The sequence below is a fragment of the Oncorhynchus keta genome, chromosome 4, assembly GCF_023373465.1.
Source record: "Oncorhynchus keta strain PuntledgeMale-10-30-2019 chromosome 4, Oket_V2, whole genome shotgun sequence".
NCBI classification, from domain to species: domain Eukaryota; kingdom Metazoa; phylum Chordata; class Actinopteri; order Salmoniformes; family Salmonidae; genus Oncorhynchus; species Oncorhynchus keta.
The window spans coordinates 30,492,419-30,513,691 of NC_068424.1; the positions used below are offsets into that span (position 1 = coordinate 30,492,419).

A 21,273-nucleotide genomic window follows, 5' to 3' on the forward strand; every position below is an offset into this window, starting at 1 on the left:
TGGCCCTTAATATACATACACAGTGGATGAACTCCCCCTAACAATGAGTCAACCTCCACAAATGGCACTTTTTTTTTATATTTAATATATAATAAACAGAACATTTCCATCATTCTCCCCCCTGTGTATTGTGATTAATAGCGAGTCTTGCGCTTTCTTTGAAATGAAAAATGCCTTTGTTTGTATCAGTTTTGTTTCACACATTTCCACCAGCGTGGTCTTTTCTTTTCACTCCAGATTATAACAACATTGGTGTTCAGATCCTTTGGTGACACGGAAACAACCAGGCAGACTGATTTTGAAAACAGGCATTTATGGTCTCACTTCCACCTCACCTGGGTGGTTTTTTGACATGTATTTTTTATTAACCCATTCACCACCAGCCCTTTTTGGAGGACATATCTCTTTTGTTTTTACAGATTTTCTGCTACATATACATACCTTTTACATACACATTTTACGTGCAAGTTACTTTTATATACAGCAATCACAATAAAACATTAGCGAACCCATCCCACATCCCACCTATCACCATAAGCAACTCTCGGTTGGTTTCCATGTGCCATATATTTTTCTGTGATGTTTCACATACATTTTGAACATTTCTATTAGTGTAGTATCCACAGATTGTGATACGAGTATTATTATATTATTGATTGATTGACTATGGCTTTCCAAATCGCCCATCACTGCTATTTGTAAGGCTCATTTTAAGTGAACGTTGGGATGTTTGAAACATTCCTGTATCTTTTTATTTTATTTCATCTTTATTTAACCAGGTAGGCTAAGTTTTGGCCAGAAACAAGCTACCTAGGGGCAATACCAGAATAAATGATCGGGTCATTCTGTCTCTTCGCAGCAAAATCAGATTACTGTATGCCCCATATATATAGTATTCTGTTTGTATAATCATTTCATTTGAAAAACTCTTTGTATGTTCATATACCATGTGCCATGGAATCAGTACATTGAAAATCACTTCCCATTTGTTTTACAACCTGTTTGGCGCAGCTGTCAACATGTTTGTCGTCAAAGGAAACTGGTATATTTCTCTATTTATGCCAATCCTTTTCAGCCAATTTGTATCTTTAATATTTGGCAGACAACATTTTTCCCTACCTTCTCCCTCTTCCCCTTGAGTCCTCCATTTTTGTGATAATGCTGCAGTTAGTTGTAAGTTTGGATCTTTTCTGGGGGATAAATCTGAAATTGTAACCAGCTTTGTATGACTTGTTTAATTAAGAAAGGCTGATGCTTTAAACAAAATTACTTTTTCAATTAGTCGGAAAGGATAAGTTGTAATCTGAATAAATGCACAACTAAAAATCTTTGAACAAATGATGGACCTTTCTCAATAATCTACTGGAGAACCATTTTAGGTTGAAGTATAACTTATGTACGAGTGAAGCTTTTAGTGAGATGTTTAATGCTTTAATATTTAACAATAACACCTGGGTGTTAAACATCCTAAAACATGCCAAATTGAACCCATTATTAGTTTACAGGAAAAACCTTTGATTGGTGACATTGACGGGCCAACTGACAAAACCACAGATCTGAAAAAGCCTTGGAAAGGTCAAGGGTCCATTAGAAGTCTAAAATAGCGGTCTGTGTAGTAAAATAGAGAGCTGTGTTGATCAAATCATACTGTCATTTGGACATTCTCACTTGAGTAGGAAATGGCAACAGTTCAAGAGGCAACGCTAGTCAGTTGATGAAAAGTGACTCACTGAAAGCACAGTGATGTGCTGGAAGTGGGGAGGTATACAGTTCTGAAAGCCTCCTGCCTGTATAGTGTGTGTGAACAGTATAGTGTGCGTGAACAATGCTAACATTTCTTAGCTCAGTTATCGTAGCCTTGTGAGCCTCGAAGCCAAGAAGACCAAAATGTCTGATTAAAAACCACTGTTTGAATTTACATTGGAACTTTTACTATGTTTTACCATTGCACGTGTTATTCTAAGAAACCTTCCTAACCCAAACAAAGTGATGGGTTTAAATGAAATAAAAAGAGCCAGGCTGAGTATGGAGGCCAGTGATGCATGCTTCCTGGAGAGTGAGTTCCCACATGTGGGCGGATCAGCGAGGTCGGAGGGAGCAAGTATCAGCCTGCATTAGGGTTTGAATCGGGAGCGGGCATACTTGGAGCACATGCTCCTGCCAAGTATATGCACTGGACGACCTCACACACACGCACGCACGCACGCACGCACGCACGCACGCACGCACGCACGCACGCACACACACACACACACACACACACACACACACACACACACACACACACACACACACACACACACACACACACACACACACACACACACACACACACGACACCTAAAACATGCAATGGCTGCACGATTTACACATAAAATTGGAATAGGTTGCATGGCATTGCATACACACATTGATATTAATAGTGTATCATAGAAACAGCAGCCAAGCCAGCTACAACCTGATCCATAAAATAAAGAGATTAAATGAGGGGCGTTCTGAGAGGCCAATTTAATTGAGGATTAGCTGGTAAGGACACAAAATGCTTAATAGGTATGTTCTATTTATATCACTGTACAGGGTCCTCACTATCCTCACTGCAAGGTGAAGACTCATCTATCTATTGTTGGTGAGGAATCAGTGATGGTAGAGACTGGCACAGCCTGATTTGTACCTTCTGTAAGTACACAATGCAAGAACGCATTTCGCTAAGCAACATGACAACCCTGCCAAGAGTGTCAGGTTACAAATTGTGTTGCTGCACACATATGCTACATTTTATTTAGCGTAGTGCATACTTGCATTGCGTATGTGCGTAAGGTATAAATTAGGCTTAAGACAATTTGATTAAGTGAGCCATAAGTATTGTGATTAATTATACACTACTGTACTATTTATCACACTTTTACTACACTGAGTGGATAAAACATTAGGAACACCTTCCTAATATTGAGTTGCACCCCTTTTGACCTCAGAACAGCCTCAATTGGGCATGGACATGATCTCAGAACAGCCTCATCTGGGCATGGACATGATCTCAGAACAGCCTCATCTGGGCATGGACTCTACAAGGTGTCGAAATCGTTTCACAGGGATGCTGGGCCATGTTGTCTCCTATGTTTCCCACAGTTGTGTCAAGTTAGCTGGATGTCTTTTGGATGGTGGAGCATTCTTGATACACACAGGAAACTATTGAGCATGAAAAACCCAGGAGCATTGCAGTCGCAACACTCAAACCGACGCCTGGCACCTACTACCATACCCCGTTCAAAGGCACTTAAATCTTTTGTCTTGCCCATTCACCCTCTGAATGGCACACATACACAATCCATGTCTCAATTGTCTCAAGGCTTAAAAACGACTTCATACTTCTTGAACCTGTCTCCTCTCCTACATCAACCCTGATTTGAAGTGATATTAACAAGTGACATCAATAAGGGATCATTTTTTTCACCTGGATTCACCTGGTCAGTCAGTCTATGTCATGGCAGCACTACCTGTCTCTCCCATCAATAATTACCCCATGGATCTTAAGTTAACTAATGCACATGGTTTGGTTACATCGTGAAGAGGAAAAATGGGAGGCTTTTAATGTCCCTTTAACAATGTTTAATGATCATAATTCTCTTCCACTAATGCAATTGTATATTGTCGGTTTTCTGCCAGACCAAGGCCAATACCTTGACATTACCCACAGTGTTTTAACCACTCTGCTCTCATTGGGTAAACACCAGTTTGTTTAGATTCAAATGACTAAGATGCTGCAAGAAAAAAATTCTGCTCCCAGAAAGTTAGGGCACCTTAACTGTAAACCGATACCGCGGCTTAGAGTTAAACGCTTGTGAAACTACAAAGGGATGAGTAATGTGGTTTCACAGAAGGGTAATTGGTACAACATAGAATCATTGTGAAGACACTGTCCACTCAGAATGTGATTTCTCAAAAATTCATAAGCCAACTGTTGATAGAAGAAAAAAGTCAAATTGTATGCGTTAGCAATGAAAGAGAGCATACATTAAAACAACCTACACTACATGGTGCTCGTCAAACATCTCATTCCAAAATCAAGGGCATTAATATGGTCCCCCTTTTGCTGCTATAACAGCCTCCACTCTTCTGGGAAGGCTTTCCACTAGATGTTGGAACATTTCTGTGGGGACTTGCTTCCATTCAGCCACAAGAGCATTAGTGAGGTCGGGCACTGATGTTGGGCGATTAGGCCTGGCTCGCAGTCAGCATTCCAGTTCATTCCAAAGGTGTTCAACGGAGTTGAGGTTGGGGCTCTGTGCAGGCCAGTCAAGTTGTTACACACCGGCCTCGACCAACCATTTCTATATGGATCTCACTTTGTGCACAGAGGCATTGTCATGGTGAAACAGGAAAGGGCCTTCCCCAAATTGGTGCCACAAAGTTGAAAGCACAGAATCGTCCAGAATGACATTGTATGCTGTAGCCTTAAGATTTCCCATCACTGCAACTAAGGGGCCTAGTCCCGAACCATGAAAAACAACCCCAGACCATTATTCCTCCTCCACCAAACTTTACAGTTGACACTATGCATCGGGGCAGGGAGTGTTCTCCTGGCATCCGCCAAACCCAGATTTGTCTGTCGGACTGCTAGATGGTGAAGCGTGATTCATCACTCCAGAGAAGACGTTTCCACTGGCGGCGAGCTTTACATATTACGCATGTTGATCTTAGGCTTGTGTTCAGCTGCTCCGCCAATGAAAGCCATTTCATGAAGCTCCCGACAAACAGTTATTGTGCCGACGTTGCTTCCAGAGGCAGTTCGAATCTCGGTAGTGAGTGTTGAAACCGAGGACAAATTACTTTTACGCGCTACGTGCTTCAGCAATCAGCGGCCCCGTTCTGAGAGATTGTGTGGCCTACCACTTTGCAGCTGAGCTGTTGTGGATCCGAGACGTTTCCACTTCACAATAACAGCACTTACAGTTGACTCGGGCAGCTCTAGCAGGGCAGACATTTTACAAACTGACGTGTTGGGAAGGTGGCATCCTATGACGGTGCCACATTGAGCTCTTCAATCACTGAGCTCTTCAGTACGGCCATTCTACTGCCAATGTACAGTATGTCTATGGAGATTTCATGGCTGTGTGCTCAAATGTATACACCTGTCAGCAATGGGTGTGGCTGAAATAGCCAAATCAACTAATTTGAAGGGGTGTCCACATACTTGTGTATCTATTTCCCACTCTTTGTTTTCTAATTATTATTGTAAAGAGAAACCATGTTAACAGTTATATCAAGGCATTTTAACAGTTATATCAAGGCACAAGGTGAGACCCAGATGCAGACACAGGAGGCAGATGGTTGGAGTCTTACAGTGTTTATTAATCCAAAGGGGTAGGCAAGAGTATGGTCGTAGACAAGCAAAAAGGTCAAAACCAGATCAGAGTCCAATAGGTACCGAAGGGCAGGAAGAATCGAGGTCAGGGCAGGCAGGATGATCAGGCAGGCAGGAAAGTAGTCCAGAGTCAGGCAGGGGTCAGAACCGGACTATAAAAAGAGAATAGAAAAAGTGTATGGGAAAAACACGCTGGTTGACTTGACTAACATACAAGACAAATTGGCACAGAGAGACAGGAAACACAGGGATAAATACACTGGGGAAAATAAGCGACACCTGGAGGGGGTGGAGACAATCACGGGAACAGGTGAAACAGATCAGGGTGTGAGAAGTTATGCACGTTGTCATTACAAAAGTGCCATTATAAGCCCAATTAAACAAATCCCAGGCTGTTGGCAAGCACTGCAGCTCTTCTCCATGTTCTATGTCTAGGTCTGACCAAGTGCAATTTGTGAATGAAACTCTCTTCCATTTATGGTGTGTAAGTTCTAGTCCTCAGGCTATGAGGAACTGAACTCAGAGGTTTTGGTTTCCGCTTTAGGAAGTGTTTGAGCTTAGCAAATGTCTCAGATGGTGGTGAAGGACGAGTAGTGTAACTTCTCTTATCAATACAAAATACTGTATACAGTGTGCTGCTCAATGAATTTCAATGGAATATCAACAATAATATATATATATATTTCTTTTTTTCAGAGGGGGAGGGGGGGGGGGTTGAAATCTCAGATAAATATTTGATCTTTAATTACAAGGTTGCCATTCAGTCTGGGATCCATATCACTTGTAGTGAACGCTTTGGATTGTTGCCTGAGACATTGACTAGTACTTATACTGTACTCAAACTTTAGCAGTCTCTCACAACCCTGAACTTCAATAGACAGATAATGTAAGAATTAGGCTGAGAAAATTGTTTTGATGTTTCGGACACATAAATACAGTTTCTCTCCATACAACACATGAAATACAGAGGCTAGCTCTGTCTCTATTTTGGGAAAATGTGGAGCTTTTTTGAGGAAGCCAACATTTATTACAGAAGCAGTTTAGTAGATTCTACCGATTGATAGTGAAACTAGTCACAAAGTGAGAAGCTATGCTGTCGATGAAGCATTCTCATTGCAGACCCACATTTGAATTTGACTGAAAGAAGTGCCGAATGTGAAATAACTCATGCTGAGACTGAGGATGTCCTAATATGGGCACCTCACCTTTCGGAGTGGCTTCACAACAGAATACTGGGTCACGGTAAAGAGGTATTACGATCAGTGGTTGAAGTGTCTGACCTCAGGTGTGGACTGGGCAGCGGAGCCGACGAAAAAAAAAAAAAAAAAAAAAAAAAGGACTGGCGCTGGGGAGGTGTGAATGAGACTGCATGTTTCACACCTCCTAGTGTAAAGGCAAACAATGCTGCTGCTGCCCAGCGAGGAGAAAGGGATTTAGCCAGTGGCAGATTGCTCAATGGGAGCGCAGACCACTGGCGCTGGTGAACAAACAGAGGGCCACATCAAAAGGCAGTGAGCGTGATCAGAGAGAGAGAGAGAGGCAGACAGCCCAGCCTTTTCCTGCCTGAGCGATAAAGCTTGATTTCATCCATAATGTCACTATTGCTGATAAAGAGCTGCATTTAAAACACTACATGGTCATACATTGTGAGATTGATTGTTGGCAAGAAAGTTTTGTTCTTTCATCCTCCGCGTAAGAGGTATTGACCTGACATCAAAGAGTGGACTATCACTTAGCTGGATTAAAACTCCTCACAACTCTTATGTGACTTCTAATTGGTGGGGGGGGTTGTGAAGAGAGTGGTTACACTGTATAAAATCTACTTTTACAGTACATTCTGTCATTTATTTTGCCATTGTTAACCACCATTATTATTAACATTTACATTGTTGTACATATAATCACTACTTAATGCATACATATTAACCTTCTGGTCTGAATACCAATGCTTTACATAAAGTTCCCTTGTGTACCTGTTCTCTAACACAGTTCTATCGTTGTCGTAACATGCTGTTACACAGTTATTAAGTGATTCAAATCAAAATGACCATTGAAATGAACAGCAGGATATCTTGCGGTTTGGGCCATTTTACGTTCCTTCTCACCTGCTGCACTCAATTTCCCCACTGTGAGGGAAAACATAGGGGAGTTCTCATAGGCCACCAACCCCAAAAATGTACATGTTGCTTACGTGTGCATTTCACACTACCTCTGGACAATCACTGAATTGTAAGGCTCATATGAATGTCCTGCTTAATATAATGTTTGTGTCGACATCATAAATCAACTGCATTATACTTTCAAAAAGGACTTCAACTTCATCCAGTAAAATGGCTCTTTGGCTAGCTTTGCCACAGCCTATGTCAATAATAGCTATTTTGTAACGATTGCAACCCAAAAAAATCTTAGCGACTTTTTCAAAGCAATAATCAAAACAACATTGCAAGCCTATGTGAACCCCGCCAGGATTTTTTGTTTTCTTAGTAGTAACTAAGTAAATCTAGACTATGTTGAACTGGCCAGATGGTGAAGGGCAGTTGTTTTTCCCCACGGTGGCTGTTGTACTTGTTTATGACATTCTGAGTATGTTCATGTGCCATGTGCCATAACAACCTCTTCCTTTAACGTTGTGTTGCCGGGGCGAGTAACAGACATGACCCTGATTTGACCCTTGTAACTCAAATAGTGACAATGACCCTGCCCTGTATAAGGCCTTGATTTAATGGCTGAAATCAAGATAACATAGACATTATCACATGTATTGAAATTCAGTCCACTTCCACGACGGCTAAGTTACAGATAATGTAGGAATATACTCTACATGTATTTGTGAATAGCGTGAACACGTATATGCTTCACAGTGTGAAACTGTTGTTATCAAATGTATGGAAATTCAGTCACATACCACTGCAGATCATGGACAGATAATGTAGGGTAATGTATGAGTATAGCAACAGTGTTAACACAAATATGCCTTTCAGTGTGAGAGCTGATCCCCTCTCCTCCTTTGCTGTCATAATTAGCTCCCTGCACTGCACGTGTATGTTAAGCCAACCCATTGAAACAGGTTAGGCAACAATAGAACATGATTCTATTCACAGAGATTGGGAAGGAAATGTGAGAACTGTAAAGCTAGATCTCCTATTAGGCCTTGGTTTGTACCACAAACATGTAGACACAGACAAAATGTTATTGGCAAAATGTACTTATATCTTCACTCTCAGTTGACATAAAGATCCTTCCAGTAAGAGCTCAAATGAATCCGCACCATAGGGAGATGATTTCTCAATCACTAATCGTCAGAATCTCCCTCAGTGAGTCCTAAACTCATCAAATAGACTGTGTGGGTAGACTATCTTCAGCTGCTATACAGTACAGGTTACAGGAACACCTTAATAAGACCAAGAGCAGCTGCTGGGGGGAAAGAAACCGGTCACCCACGGCAATGCCGCAACACAGCATACACAAGTTGGATAAGTTGTGTACACAGTATGTCAGTGTAGGTTTGAGTCCTGTGTGTGGCAAGGCATCTGCCTGTGTGGAATGTGAGAATGTGTGTGTGTGTGTGTTCAATCGGCTGTAGCCACCTCCGATGATACGGGACTTTGGTGGGAAAGTCAGTCATCCTTTTCCATACTTGGTGTCAGGTTGTCCAGGGTCCCATCGTCAGTGTGTGGGCATCCCAGTTCATTCATTACCTAGATCCTGTACCTCTAGATGCTATCACCACACCAGCACAGTGTTTCTGAGTGGGAGGAAATGGATGACAGGACATTCCAGTCCCCCTGTGGAGGGAAGGAGTGGGAGGATGGAGTTGACAGCGGTGTCTTTTAATGAGATCTCTGTTTGTTTAACTCTCTCACTTTCTTTCGGATCCAATTGAACTTAAAAGTTAAGCAAGTGAGCGAGGGAGAGCACAATGAAACAAAATGAGGTGTCTAATCTAGACATCTTCTGTGGTTCTGTGGCTTCCTGTACAAAGGCAACATCTATTGTTGGGGAATTTACAGTACCTTAGTGAAAGTTATATAATGGAGATTAAGGAGTGGGTGGGGTGGAATTAAAATAATCCATTTTGTGAGTCATTTTTGTGTCATGTTTGAACAAGCGTGTGTCTGCAATGTAATCTGTAAATGACTGGTATAAAAATCCCTGTAACTGTAGAGAAAGATGTTGTTTAACTCTCGTGTTTTAAGAGAATGTGCACAGGTGAGGGTATGGTTTGTATGTATTGTATGTTACTGTGACACTTTTGTAAGTGCATATGGTCTATCAAGTCTATCTACACTCTTAGAAAAAAGGGTTCCAAAAGTGTTCTTCGGGTGTCCCAATAGGAGAACCCTTTCTGGCTCCAGGTAGACTCCTCTCTGAAAAGAGTTCTACATGGAACCCAAAAGGGTTCTACCTGGAACCAAAAAATTATTATTCAAAAGGTTCTCCTATGGGGACATCCGAAGAACCCTTTTAGGTTCTAGATAGCACCTTTTTTTTCTAAGAGTGTAGAAGGTAGTCACACAGAAAATCCAGGTTCAGTGTCAGTGTTTGGTTCAGTGTAAAGAATGAACGCTGGCTGCCTGTAAGAAACAAACAGTCAAATGAACTTCTGCCAAAGTGAGAGATTTATTCAGACTCAAGCATTCTGCTCCAGTCTCTTTCTGATTGACAAAGACTGATTAGTACAGATGGATGGAACGTGACAGCTACTGACACCGACCAGTCACAGGAGTACAAAGCATTCAGGACACAGGCAATAAAAAGTGAAAATACAGGCAATAAAAAGTGGAAAATGCGGGCAGCAGGAGCATGGCCTCAACATATATCAGCCTAGACCAGGGTTTCCCAAACTCAGTCCTCTGGACACCATGGGGTGCATGTTTTGTTTTTTACACTGGCACTACACAGCTGATTCAAATAATCAACTAATCATCAAGCTTTGAATCAGCTGTGTAGTGTTAGGGGGGGGGAACATGCAAGAAGGCTGAGCTTGGGAAACACTGAACTATACTGTACCATTGTCATTCAAACACAGACAAACAGATACACAGAGATACATACACAGACATGCAGGCACACACACAGAGACAGAGATGCGTGCCCGAGCACGCACGCACGCGCGCGCACACACACACACGCGTACGTACATGTACATACATGGGACTGACCTCAGTCCCCATAAAACAATACATTGCACAACTTATCATATCCTCTTTTATATCCCAGTGTTCCGTTCCACTGAGAACGGACTTTTGTTCAATTATCTTAAGCGTAATAGATGTCAATATGACATCATTGAATAGACCCCATGGGTTTTGCAGGCCTGCCTGTTAGGGAATTATGAGGATAAATACATTTTTCATGTAGTAGTGCATGGTCTATTGCTTACCCTTTCCCCAAGACTATGATAATGAAGCACTTTCTGTATAGTACACACATACCACCGTTCGCTTCGGTAGGTGGGACTTTGTATATGGACTGTCCCTTTCACGAGAATAAGGTTGTGGTAAGTGGATTTGGTTGTACATGATATTTGTGACATTAGGTACTTCCCGGTCACAGCACAGTTCACAGTGTACCGTTTCAGGGTGGGTCTTCAACATCAGCATGACTCTAAGAAAAGAGGAAGTGAGCAGCGTGCAACAACACAAAGCTACTTATTTCTTTCCTTTTTATTCATTTCTTTTATTTTAATTCTGACCCTCATAAAACCCCTGGGCCTGTATTCATAGTGTCTCTGTGTGGGAGTGCTGATCTAGGATCAGGTCCGCCTTGTCCATGTGATCGTATTCATTATGATCTAAAAGGAACAACGGATCCTAGATCAGCAATCAGGTGATGACCACTGTTTAAATATTCCCTCGGGACGTCCCTCAAACCCTGTCTAGACCTGGGGTCAGGTTCCTGACGAGGTGTGAAGTGAAATCACTTCTGGTAATGTGTTAATGAGGGGATTTGTGGTACGTGTATGTGAGAGTGTGTCTGTATTAATGTCTGAGTTCTTTTAGTTGACTTTATTCATAGGTACACTCTCTGGGGCTGGTTTCCTATCATACAGCAGACTATTGACATAATATAAGGGACAGACATGACAACATAAAATCACATATTGACCATAAACAAATCCCTTATGCTTTTTTTTCACCTTTTCATAACTTCCATCGAGGTGTCGTCATTTTCATTAGAAATCTGCTGATCCTCGTTGATTGACAGCTGAGTAGAGCAGAGCGGGAAGGGTCTTCAACAGTCTTCCTGCAAACACAGAGAAAAATGAACTCATCAAAGGCAATAAAGCAAGAGTGAAAGTATTACCCTCCTTACTTATATGAGTGTGTATGCTAAAGCTGCTCAATCTAAGGTTAACCGTTTACCAGAAGAACTGTCTGGGTCTTTCGCACTTGGCCCTAGTTTCATATTGATTTATGAATCACTCCTCGGCTGCGTTTAGGATGCGTTTACACGGGCAGCCCATATCTGATATTTTTGACAAATCAAATCAGATATTTTCACATCAGATCTTTTTCAGATCTAAATGGTGAAAAGACCAATTCGTGAAAAAATATCAGACTTGGGCAGCCTGTCTAAACCAACAGTGCTTGACTTGGGCACGAGTTCCAGCACCTACATTTTAGATGCAGGACTACCGGCACCTATAATGTTCTCTGCTTGAGCTCCTGTTCTTCTTATAGAACATTATCAAAAGTATTGTGGAGCTGTTGCACCTAAATATAAACAGTACTGGCTTCCAAAATGAGTACCGACACCTATTTCATTCTAAGTCAAGCACTGTAAACCAATGACTGTATACATGAATGGACAAAGCCATCGACCATGTGACACCATTCATTCCTATGTCACTAGCGCATTGAAGCCAAATTAGGTCGGTTAAAATGGGGTCTCATGGAGACATATCATGCACAGTTTGAGCTACTCCAGGAAGTGACGTTGCAGGCTAGCTCAGTGCTGCCCCCTCTCATTAGGTAACTCAAGTTGAAGGCCGACCGTGGTACTGCAGGCTGCCATTAGCAACTTAATTATCCTAATAACTTAATCTGTGGGCGATTTTTTAAATAATCGGTTCAAGGACATACATCTGGTGTAGAATAAATTATTGATACCATGATTGTCTTCAAAAAAATGTTTTGCTTACACAAACATTTACCACGAAGATTGTCATTTTTTCATTCACTATAATGGGGATGCTGTTTTCTGCTAATAATGCCTGCAGTACCGTGGTCCATGGCTTCAATGAGAGTGGGCAGATTTTATCCCCTGGTCTAAAAGCAGCCCTCTTAAAGCAGAACTGTGGTTGCATTAACACAGGCAGCCACATTCTGATCTTTTTCCCACTAATTGGTCTTTTGACCAATCACAGGTGCCAGTACTTTTTCAAAAGACCGATGACTGATATAGATCAGTCTAAACCCAGCCTTAGTGACTTAAAGGCCAAAGGGTGTACACACTTTTAGCATGCGTCCCAAATGGCAACCTATTTCCTTTATAGATCCATGCAACAGTTCAAACATATTAGCCTTTGACAGGTCTGCACAGTAAAATGCAAATGAATAGCCAGAGCAGCTAGTTCTACAGCTCTGGGTGGTCATAAACTCAGAATGTGCTGATGTCCTCCAATGACAAGCGTGTTCTTGCATACATGGGGTTAGGAGAGTTGAGACAAATCAAGGCATTGAGGAGACAAAAAGAAAATACAATGTAATGAGCTTTCTGTTCTTTTAAATTGCTTAATTTACGCTACACCTAGCTGAAGGGAACATCACTTTTGGAATGCCTATGAGGAACATGTCATATCTTGACAGCGGTGAGACTCACACCGTTGTCGAGGAACATGTCATATCTTGACAATGGTGAGACACACCGTTGGTTCACTATTGTTTGTTCGGGTATTGGGAAACAATGTTCTTGGTTATTGTTTGCCTTCTCAATCATATTTTTCAAGGAATAGGCCAACTCTTTGCAGAATGGAATCCATACCACGCATTTTCTGTGGGTGACATCATCAGTCTCAAGGACATCTCTTTATTACCCCATGCTATAAATCTTTTTTTTTTTGTTGAATTATGACACAATATTCCGTGAATGAACTTAAAAAGTACATATGAACATTTAATGTCAGGATTCAGTATCCACTTAGTTGTTAGGAACATTTTGCTCGTGTTGAGCGCAATATAACAGCACGTCTTTGGTTTCTAGTGGTGGATGTTAATGTGGCTCGATGGTACACACTGTGTCTCCCCAGGGTTACGATATACAGTAGTCAAATCAAGTAGGCTCAACAAACCCTTCACTCACAGCAAGACTCCCTCCACAAATCGTATTTTCACTCATATTCATTGACTCCAGTATTGTCCTGCATGCAGGGCACTTTTACGCCTCCCCTCAGGGGAGTGACTGCTTGGGCAGCTGTCTGATTGTAAAAATATGGCGGCTACACCTCAGTGTGAGTGTATTTCAGGAGGGTGACAAAGTATTGAAAGGAATGTGTGTGAGTAAGGGGAGTGGTCGTCGTTTTAAAACTGGACCAAACTGGTATTGTGCCCTGTCCCCACTCACGTGATGATTGCACCCTATTTCTGTCAGGGTGGTATCTATGAGTGACCTGGCTAAACTAGCACAGAGGTGAAGTCTCCAGTCACATGTAGATGCAGCAACGAAGCATACGCATTAAGCACACAACAGGGAAGCGACTGTGCACCCACATACCCTCGCACACAATGTAGTCTGTCGTGTGTTACTTATCAGCTCCACTGTAGATACTGTACGCACACAGACTGCACACAGGAAGTATAAAACGTTAAAGAATAACTACACTGAAACTGCTTAATTAATGTTTAAAGCATCAAAGGAGCTTTCCCGCCAAGGTGACAGAGTGCCTTTCCTTTACTATGCCATGCTTCAGTGGGAACGGGGAATCCGATTTTGACTTGGTGGTGTTGATTCATGCAGGTCACCTGATAACAATGGTGTTAAAAGGCTGCCCTGAGGAGGAAGGCTTTGGCTGCAGCCCACACACTTTTTTTTTACGGAGCAGAACAGTGAAGTCAAAGGGGCATTTATACCTCTTTTTTACAGCCCACCTATTGGGAAATCTGCTTCTTGCTGTACAGATTCATTCTTCACTGATTCAGATAAGCAATGACATGGAGGCGGGCATTGAATCATAAAACCTTCTCACAATTCCAATACTGAGTGACAAATGGCCCTGTATCGGAGAGAAAATACATTTCCTGGTCCCACTCTAGTTGTCTCCTCTCAGAGAGTGGGGCGGCCGGGAGGGGATTCACGGTGATCTGCTTTCAACTAGTTCCCTGAAAGCCATGTCAGCCCCCTCGAGTGATCAGTTACTGAACTCGTCCAACTCCAGCCAGGTGCTTCATATCTCAGCTGTAACATGACACCAACGGAATGTGCAACCGTATCTATGTCCCCGCCCGTCCAGCAGCGCCACACCATCCATCCGTGATCTGGTGCCCGTCAGTCATCGACAACAAGCTCTTTACTCATAAGAGGAGATTAACACCCTGGGGAGGGAGCCCTTCAACTCCCCTCCTCCCTCCCCCTACAGCGGAAATTATCTTCAGGTTATGACTTGGTTGATGACAGCTTAGAGGACCTCACTGACTGACTATCCACTTTGGTCAACCTGTTAAACCACCATAAAGCAGTTAACACGGAACGACTAAATCAGTGCACAGCACACAGGAAGACACTACATTTTATGTTCACATTTTAGTCATTTAGTAGACACTATTATCCAGTGCAATTTACAGTTAGTGCATTCATCTAACAATAGCTAGGTGGGACAACCACATATTTAAGTTATTTTTCCTTAAAAAAGTAGCAATCAGCAAAGTCAGTTCTCGTAGGGGGTAAAAAAGTGTGCGTGTTAGATTATAGGAGAAGGGGGTGCGGATGCTGCGGGATTATTTAAGATACTATTTGAAGAGTTAAGGTTTCAGATGTTTTAGGAAAATGGAGGGACTCTGCTGTCCTAGCTTCAGGGGGAAGCTGGTTCCACCATTGGGGTGCCAGGACAGAGAAAAGCTTCGACTTGGCTGAGCGGGAGCTGCCCTCCTGTAGGGGTGGGATGGACAAGAATCCAAAGGTGGCAGAAAGGAGTACTCAGATTGGGGTTTAGGGTTTGAGCATAGCCTGAAGGTAGGGAGGGGCAGTTCCTCTTGCTGCTCCGTAGACAAGTACCATTGTCTTGTAATGGACGCGAGCTTCGTCTGGAAGCCAGTGGAGGAACGGGGTGCCATGGGAGAATTTAGGAAGGTTGAACACCAGGCGGGCTGTGGCGCTCAGGATAAATTGCAGGGATTAGATGGCACAAGCAGGGAGCCCAGCCAACAGCAAGTTGAAGTAATCCAGATGGGAGACAACAACTACCTGGATTAGGGCCTGCACCGCTTCCTGTGCAATGTTGAGGCTTTGCGGATGTTGTAGAGCACGAACCTGCGGGAGCGAGTCACTGCTTTGATGTTTGTAGGGAACAACGGTGTTGTCCAGGGTAACGCAAGGTTCTTTGAACTCTGGGAGAGGGACACTGGAGTTGTCAACCGTGATTGAGAGGTCTTGGAGTGGGCAGGCCTTCCCTGGGAGGAAGAGCAGTTCTGACTTGAGGTGGTGGGCCGACATTCAAGCTGAGATATCTGACAGGCACGCAGGGATGCGTGTCAACACCTGGGTGTTAGAAGGGGGGAAGGAGAAAAGTAGTTGTGTGTCATCTGCATAGCAATGATAGGAGAGATCATGTGAGGATAAGATGGAGCCGAGTGACTGTATAGAGAGAAGAGGGCCTAGAACCGAGCCCTCTGGAAAACCAGTTGTGAGAGTACGTGTTGCAGACACAGAAAGAAAATGGTGTAAAGAAATGAATCGAAGGCAGGCATCGGAAGGTTGATGTCACCCAGTACAATGTGCGGTGAGCCATCATCAGTAAATGTGCTTATGAAGGTGTCAAGCGCATTGAGGAACTCTCTAAGGGCATCTGGTAGGCGATAGATGACAATGCTGAGCTTGAGTGGACAAGTGACAGCATGGAATTGAAATGAGGAAATGGACAGGTGAATGAGGGAGAAAAGAGAAAATCCCATTTAGGAGAAATGAGTAGCCCTGTGCCACCACGCGACATCCAAATGCTCTCAGACTATGAGAGGACAACTAGTCAGATGAAGAGATAGCCGCTGGAGTAGCAGTGTTATCTGGGGTGATCCATGTCTCCGTCAGGGCCAAAAAAAAGTCTAGACTGAAGGACAGCATAGGCTGAGATGAAGTGGACCTTCTTGACGGCAGAGCGGCAGTTCCAAACGCTGCCGGAGACCAGGAATTCCACGTTGTGCGCGGAGGGAACATTAAATTAGAAGGGTTGCAGCCAAGGGGTGGGGAACATCTGTAAAGCCTACAGGGAGAGGAGCGTTTTGTGTCATGCTGAAACAGGAAAGGGCCGTTCCAAAACTGTTGCCACAAAGTTGGAATCACAGAATCATGTAGAATGTCATTGTATGCTGTAGCGTGAAGATTTCGCTTCAATGGAACTAAGGGGCCTAACCTGAACCATGAAAAACAACCCCAGACTTTACAGTTGGCACTATGCATTGGGGCAGTTAGCGCTCTCCTGGAATCCCCCAAACCCAGATTCGTCCCTTGGACTGCCAGATGGTGAAGCGTGATTCATCACTCCAGAGAACGCATTTCCACTGCTCCAGTCCAATGGTGGCGAGCTTTACACCACTCCAGCTGACGCTTGGCATTGCGTATTTGGCGATCTTAGGTGTGTGTGCGGCTGCTCGGCCACGGAAATCCATTTCATGAAGCTCCTGACAAACAGTTGTGCTGACGGTGCTTCCAGAGGCAGATTGGAACTTGGTAGTGAGTGTTGCAACCGAGGACATACAATTTTCAGCACTCGGTTGTCCCGCTCTGTGAGTTTGTATGGCCTACCACTTCACAGCTGAGCTTCTCGACGTTTCCACTTCACAATAACAACGCTTACAGTTGATTCAGGGTATCTCTAGCAGGGCAGACATTTGACAAACTGGCTTGTTGGAAAGGTGGCATTTAACCTATGACGGGGCCACGTTGAAAGTCACTGAGCCTTTCAGTATGGGCCAGTATACTGCCAATGTTTGTCTATGGAGTTTGCATGGCTGTGTGGTCGACATTATACACCTGTCAGCAATGGGTGCAGCTGAAATAGCCGAATCCACTCATTTGAAGGGGTGTCCACATACTTCTGTCTATATAGTGCAGTTGACAATGCTACAAAAGAGCAAAATGAGACCATCAGAAAATAACCAGCTATGATACTCAAGTGAGAGGGTGGTGTGGCACCTTCCTCTCTTTCCTTCCTCGAATATCTTGACTGAACGGTCTTAGTTTTGCACACGAGACCACCAATGACAGGGGAGACTGAAGTACTAACACTAATTGCTAATTGCCTAGCAGAGGTGAAGAGCACACCTCCTGTACTAATTGCTGATTGCCTAGGAGATACAGCCACTGATTACCAAAACTAGACCACATATGAGCAATAATATCAGTCAACTTGAGCAAAAGATTGAACAGAATATCCATGTTTTTTATGGATGTGATCTGACGTCATATTGACCCCCTGTCCCCTCGGATACCCCAGGAGACCCCCGGAGGCAGCAGGGGAACCTCATCACTTAATGGGCTGTGTGATGTGGCTTTTCCTCTGGAGAGTTGAGGGCCAGGTCTTCCTGAAGAGCTCAGGCCTCATTAGTAGTCTCTATTCTAGGGATTACCCACTGACATGCTGGCCAACAGCTGCTCCAGTACAGCCTGGGGAGAGAGAGAGGGCCAGGATAGAGAGCTGGAAGGGGTGAAGGGAGTCGCAAGACCCCCTTATGTGGATTTCCTAAAACCATAAGACAACCAGCCAGGACTGTTTCCCTGCATTTGCTGCCAATAATACCGGGAATAAATTGGTCCAATGTGTTCAGGCCACTCTGTGTAATGAGTCAGCGTGGCTAATGTTGTCCCTCACAGCTGCTTGCCTCGTAAAAGCATGAGTCCTTCTTCTGATGCCAAAGCCCACACAGCTACAGCAGAGACAGAGGTAGCACGGTAGTCTCTTAGCATGTGATTTACATGATTACGTTGCACAAATGGGCGTATATCTGCATGTGGCTTTGTTTACGCTGGGCAACCCAACTGTGTTCAGTCAGTGTTGTATCTTAAACTATAGCTAGCGGAAAGAGAGTTACAACCTGTCTATGATTGGATACATGTATGCAGCTTTTCTTCTCTAACAACCAGTTGCCCTAGAAGACTATAACAAGACACTGAGGTTGCATTTACACAGGCAGCCCAAATCTGATCTTTTGCCCAATTATCGGCAAAATATCTGATTAGTCAAAAGACCAATTCGTGGCAGAAGATCAGAATTTAGCTGCCTGTGTAAACGCAGCCTAAGACAGTGAAATACAGCAGTTACCAATGGGTGGTAAACTAAAGCTCCACAACAATTAACATCCAAGGAAAACTATATCCATGTTATATTCCTAATTTGTGATGGTCTAAACACCAACAGAACTAGATAAGAACCTCACTAACAGCTGATGCCATGTCAAATTAGAGCATTATCAACTTTCAGGGCCTGAGTCGTTTTCATCAATGTCTTTTACATGAGGAGCCAGCGAGGACATCCCAGGCAGCTGCTGTGGCCATCCTATAGAAGACAAAGTTTAAGGTTGTCTCTCTACAGCTGAGGGCGATAAATTCAGGACGTAAAACATGAAGGACAGACAGCCACCCTACTCAACAGCTGCAGATCTAGAATGAATGGAGAAGGGTTTTTCTTCTAAAGAGATACAAAGATACAGAGAAGAGGAAGAAAGGAGCATTTAGTGTATAGAAACGTTCTGATGCTCAATCAGGCTCGTTGTTGGTGCACAATATATGTCTGTGTATGTTCCATTGACACATTTACGGACCATGATTCTACAGTTAATACGATTTCCAAAGTATATTTTAGGGCTTACCTCTTCTCCTCTATAGGGTCGTGAAAATGAAATAATGGTAGACAAGACGGAATATTCTAGGGTCCGGTAACTCTTTACTGTTATGTGGATTATTCATGCCATTTTATAAGTCTATGGCGCTGGAGATGTCACAGAGAATCAACGACAAGAGGTATATATATTAGAATCTGATAGACACTACACATGTGAAGTGTCTATTTAATTTGAGTCATATAGAGAGCTAATAATACTGTAATACAGAGTTCACGGTGTACCCATAGAGTAGATTACATCACAGCCCTTATCGTCTATACAAGACCAATTGTTCTGCAGTTCGGCCCAAAGGCTATATTCTATATTTTCTGCATCTCTCTGTGATTAGGCTATGCTTCTTTCATCCACTTCCAGTCTTTAAGCATGTGTCCCCACGCAAATTAAATAAATGGACAGCCAGCCTTACATTAGCATTCTACAAGAGACCGCTTCCTTCCTGACAAATGAATAACCCTATTGTCATTCTGGAGGAATCCGGGTCTTTCCGTTTCTCTCCTCCTAATGTGTACTTCCTCTGGAATGAGAGATTGTTAGTCAGAAGCACAACTGTCACTGAGGCACAAGGGATGACATAATTCCCGGCACTGCACTGATATCATCCACTTAAACTCACTGACATACTGTATGCTACATCCACTTCATGGAAAACTTAAATGAAACATCTCGGTTTCCTTTTTAACAGCATAGGCTAGGAAAATACCCCTCAGGTGGTCCACGTTCCAAACCACAAGCATTTCCAAGAATGTTTTTATGGAAAATGTAGGGAATATTTCCGTGAGAAACTGCATTTAAACCTGGCACGATTAAGCGTATAACCGCGTAACGAAAGGTTATGGATGAAGACCGTCATGAAAATACAATAACTGTCACAACAAACATTTAAATAAATATATGTATACAGTACCAGTTCAAAGTTTGGCCACAGCTACTTATTTCTTGATTTTTTACAAATATCTACATTGTAGAATAATAGTGAAAACATCAAGACAAAATTTAAAACAAAAATTAGAAATGCCTTATTTACATAAGTATTCAGACCCTTTGCTACGAGACTCAAAATTGAGCTTAGGTGCATCCTGTTTCCATTCATCATCCTTGAGATGTTTCTAAAACTTGATTGGAGTCCACCTGTGGTAAATTCAATTTATTGGACATGATTTGGAAAGGCACAAACCTGCTTATATAAGGTCCCACAGATGAGCATTGAAGGTCCCCAAGAACCCAGTGGCCTCCATCATTCTTAAATGGAAGAAGTTTGGAACCACCAAGACTCTTCCTAGAGCTGGTTGCCCAACAAAACTGAGCAATCGGGGGAGAAGGGCCTTGGTCAGGGAGGTGACCGAGAACCCGATGGTCACTCTGACAGAGCTCTAGAGTTCCTCTGTGGAGATGGGAGAACCGTCCAAAAGGACAACCATCTCTGCAGCACTCCACCAATCAGGCCTTTATGGTAGAGTGGCTAGATGGAAGTCACTCCACAGTAAAAGGCACATGACAGCCTGCTTGGAGTTTGCCAAAAGACACCTAAAGACTCTCAGACCATGAGAAACAAGATTCTCTGGTCTGTGAAACCAAGATTGAACTCTTTGGCCTGAATGCCAAGTGTCACATCTGGAGGAAACCTGGCACCATCCATACGGTGAAGCATGGTGGTGGCAACATCATGCTGTGGGGATGTTTCCAGCGGCAGGGACTGGGAGACAAGTCAGGATTGAGGCAAAGATGAGCGGAGCAAAGTACAGAGAGATCCTTGATGAAAACCTGCTCCAGAGCACTCAGGACCTCAGACTGTGGTGAAGGTTCACCTTCCAACAGGACAACGACCTAAGCACACAGCCAAGACAACACAGGAGTGGCTTC

The 21,273-nt window shown here is 43.2% G+C and overlaps 1 long non-coding RNA gene across 1 annotated transcript in view; it reads right to left on the bottom strand.

The window, feature by feature from the left end:
- Positions 1–5,328: 5,328 nt before the first annotated feature.
- The window catches only part of LOC118373355 (uncharacterized), a 45,833-nt gene continuing 29,888 nt past the window's right edge, over positions 5,329–21,273 (bottom strand). The window contains exons 2-3 of the long non-coding RNA XR_004823406.2: positions 11,502–11,608; positions 5,329–5,514 (exon numbers count right to left, since the gene is read on the bottom strand). This is a non-coding gene — a long non-coding RNA (uncharacterized LOC118373355). The remainder of the gene's footprint in view (positions 5,515–11,501; positions 11,609–21,273) is intronic.